This window comes from Xyrauchen texanus, chromosome 39, assembly GCF_025860055.1.
Source record: "Xyrauchen texanus isolate HMW12.3.18 chromosome 39, RBS_HiC_50CHRs, whole genome shotgun sequence".
In the NCBI taxonomy this organism is placed as follows: Eukaryota; Metazoa; Chordata; class Actinopteri; order Cypriniformes; family Catostomidae; genus Xyrauchen; species Xyrauchen texanus.
This window is the reverse complement of record NC_068314.1, coordinates 33,010,582-33,014,747: the sequence shown is the minus strand read 5'-3', so window position 1 is coordinate 33,014,747 and position 4,166 is coordinate 33,010,582. Positions and strand designations below refer to the sequence as shown.

At 35.0% G+C, this 4,166-nt stretch overlaps 1 pseudogene; it reads left to right on the top strand.

Annotated features, from left to right (window-relative positions):
• The first annotated feature begins 2,491 nt into the window (after nt 1–2,491).
• LOC127632716 (putative beta-lactamase-like 1) lies at nt 2,492–3,453 on the top strand (annotated as a pseudogene).
• Nucleotides 3,454–4,166: the final 713 nt, after the last annotated feature.

Sequence of the window (4,166 nt, the reverse complement as noted above, 5' to 3'; positions counted from 1 at the left end):
GGAAAACAATCAGAGTAGTAGTCCAGGTAAACAGTAGTAAACTAGGCAGACAGCAGAAAATCAAACAGCAGGAAATCAGGCAGTTATCAAACACAGGCAGGTAATAACAACAGGGAATAATGCTCAGAAATGTATGCAGGGCAAAACAAGACTTCACAATGATAGCGAGAGAGTCCTATATAGCTGAGTAGATGAGGAACAGGTGAGCAGGTAATCAGAACCAGGTACGGGGTTATGGGAAATGCAGTTAATAAAGTGAAAGTCAATACTCAAGTGACGCAGTCCTCTGGTGGTGAGTGGAAGGACCAGTGGAGACGGGATTCGTGACAGAGTTATTATCATTATATTAAATCTATAATAAATACGTTACATTAAAATGTGTCTTTGTACACTTTTAACTTTCATTTAATGACAGATATCTTAATGACCGAGATCACATTTGATTGATTTTTAAAAGCATAAAAACATATTTTATAGCCCATTTAATTCCAACTGTATTGCACAGCTGCTACTATTTTTGAGTTTATTGCTTGCAATTTTCATTTTACATTTCCCCATTATGACTGTTTCAGCTTGTTAATGCTATTGAAACTGAAACCTGAATGGACATAAAAACCAGCACACTGTTTTATTCTTTTTGCATATTCAAGCAAGGTATATAAAATGTTGATTCTCTCTGTATGCCTCACCCTTGAACTTGTATTGAAGGGGCTCACAGAGATACTTTTTAAAATATTCTTTAATTGCCTGTAGAACTGGACTGGACTTAAAGGTAATCTATTACATGTAATTTAATTACATGTACTGTAACACAAATGAGTGCAGCACATTACATTTTAAATGACAGATTACAGATTACAATTACTGATTTTCAAGAAAATTAATTTCTTTTAAGTACATTACTTGGTTTACACATTTCTAAAATAATATTATTTAGGTTGAATGCATGAATTATATTCATATTTTGAGTTAATGTAAGGGAGAAACTGTGAGTATAACTTGTGTGCAACAATGAACAACGAGGATATATTTAAATTATTTCAAATTTTTGAGCGGAAAAAATACAAATTTTGATTCAATATTATAGCCACAAGACATACATGTTATGCATGTAAATATGATTGTAGTGTGATAAAATTGCTTACAAATTTTTGGGTGTAAAGTTACAGCCATTTTTACAACTTTGTTACCATGATGATGTAGTCAACAAACCTTAAAACCTTATAATGATTGTAAAAAGTACGACTTTACAGATCAAATAATACACAGTTTTAACAAATGAATTAATGCAAGTGCTTTTAGAAAATTTAAACCCTCATTCACATCCAAAGTAGATTTTTGCATTTTTTAAAGAAAAGGAGGGATGAGGTGAAATTAATTTCTGTTGTAATCAACTTTCATGTTACAATCAACTTTATTCCGATAGAGCTTAACTTGTATTGAACCTGAAACATTCCTTTAATTGCCATCCATCCATCCATCCATCCATCCATCCATCCATGTTTTACCACATTTCAATAAAGTGAATGTTTTCTCCTTTTAACTCATGTTCTGTTTGATTGCTCCGTCTGTAGGATTGCCAGTCTATCCAAGATCTTTCCCACCTTGATGCTGTATCGAATGTGGGAAGATGGCAAGGTGAGCTCGCTGGATGAAGCCCTGGAGAAATATGTGGACAACTTCACAACTAAGAACCCCTTGGGCAAAACTAAAGACTCTGAGCTTTAATATGTCACTGATGGTCTAATCTTCCTGTACAGTGGCGAGGTTCAAATCTGAACATCGTCGGTAACGCTACGGAGAATGGCCAGCCAGCTTTCTGGTAAGATTCCAGCTTCCATATTTTTCACATATTGTGATTTTCATTCATCTTCATCAGTTTGTTCTAAGTCTTGTGCCTTGTGTCAAGAATCACTACTGTGCTTGTTTACAACCACTAAGTGTTAGAATAATAGTAGTTATATGTGTTTATTCACAACGTGTGTAATAATGTGTTTTTTTTAATACAGCATTAAGCCCAATGTTTGGCCTCAATTGCTGCCAGTGAAAATTGATAGTTTAGTGAAACATTCAATAACACAGAATTAAAACTGAGAAACATTTGTCAGAATAATGACCGTATTGTACCATTAGCGTCTAAAATGTTCCCTTAACCCATTTAGTTTGTGTGATTTTCTTGCTGAAATTATGGCAGCTGGTTAAGTTAATATAATTGTAATCCTTTCCGTGCTGGAACTATACACAGTCTTTATTGTAGAAATGAAAAAAATCCTTATACAATAAACACTGTCGATTAAAGATCAAACTGTGTATAGATATATATTATATATATATATATATATATATATATATATATATATATATATATATATATATATATTAATTTTGCTGATGAACATAGTTGTATTTGTTCCAGAAGTTACTGAAATGTGCATCATTGTCTGCTGATGTGAATTGTTATCTCTTTGAGGACGTGTTGTGGACTGCAAGGATGATAATGAAGGAAGATAACCTAATATTCTCTCCAATTTTCTTTGTTAGATGTCACTACAGCTATTTGGCCGTCTCTTTGCTGGTCCATGTACTGGCTGAAAAAGTGGTGGGTATAAATTACCAGCGATGGATCGCTGATAATATTCTGGGCAGGTTGGGAATGGAGGACATGGGGTTGATATTATGTCTGGTGTCCAGAGTCAAATGGTGTCTAGGTGTCTACGCCAGTGACCAAAAAGCACCTCTTAATGACTTGGGTTGGTACTGCCCCTCAGGCCAAATGTATTCCACGGCTGCTGACATGGCTAAATTATCCATGAATGTTCCTGGGAGCTATTCACCGTAAACTGTTGGAGCCTGACACTTAAAAAATTATGCTAACTCCCCTTTCCGCTGTGACAAAGACTTCTTTGCCAATCGCACTGGAACTCAATGGGAAGTGGATAAACAGATGGAATATGTGGTGCTGCACAAGGATTTATATCCAGATGGCTACTCCGCGACCTTCTCTCTGGTGCCTCGGCTCAAGCTAGGCTTGGTGGTGCTTATCGCAGGAGCAAGGCCACAGAACAAAGATATTGTGTTAAAGGCCTACTCGTGTATTATTTCTGCCATGGAAAAGGCCTTCAGAGAGGCCAGGCGTGTGCTTGCCCCTCCTCCAAATCCTGCTCCCTATGTGGGCTTTTACACTTACGGCAACATTCCTTTTTATTTCTTGATCATGCAGCAGTTTGGACCCTAAATAGGGGCCATAAAATGTAATTACCTAGTGGATCAGGTTTTTAGAGTTTGTTTGAGAAGGAATAACCTTGTGTGTTGCATATCAACACAGCCTCTGTGTCGCTCGAAGCCCAAGATGGGCAACTTTTCAACTTTTATGTCTTTGACAAAAAGGGGGTATCTCTGGGATTTGATGCTCCAGGGCTTAACATTTATAATGTGATTCGAATATCCCGCTGACCCACATTCTCTTCCTGAGGTCTAAAGGATGATACAGCTTTAGAAAGACTGTGATTTGAGAACTTGGGGCTACATTGGATCACATGATAAGCGAATGATAATACATTGACCGCTGTCATGGTGTTTACAACAAATTCTATAATAGCTTGTTTACATAGTGAAGAAATTTCAACATAACCTATTTTGCACATATTTGCATATTCTTGTATATAAAAATGTCACTATATTTTAATGTCCTTACAAATAAATTGCCATTGTATATAAAAACCTTTTAAAATAGTCCTTTTTGCATAATAAGCCTTGTAGATACAATTGTGTTCTATGCAGTCATTTTAAATATGTGCCCTAAAATTTATTCATTTGTTAATCATCTTGAAAAGTAAGATTACATACAGTAGATTGTGAATTATGGAGATTTGTTTGGAATAAAATTAATTGTCATCATTATGATATGTTTATAATCCTGATCGTTAGACTAAGGATGTTTATGGTTAATACTGCAATGTATATACACATTAAACACCTCTTAAAAAATAAGAGTGGAATTATTAGTGTAAATAAGTGTAAATGAATATGTCTCCCTTATTATGTGCTTTTTTGTGCAAAGGCATGAATTAAACATTATATTATCAAAAAATACAGATAAATAAATATATCTATATACCATACCTTTGGCGCAGACCACAAATAAACTCTGAAAATCTAAAGTTGGA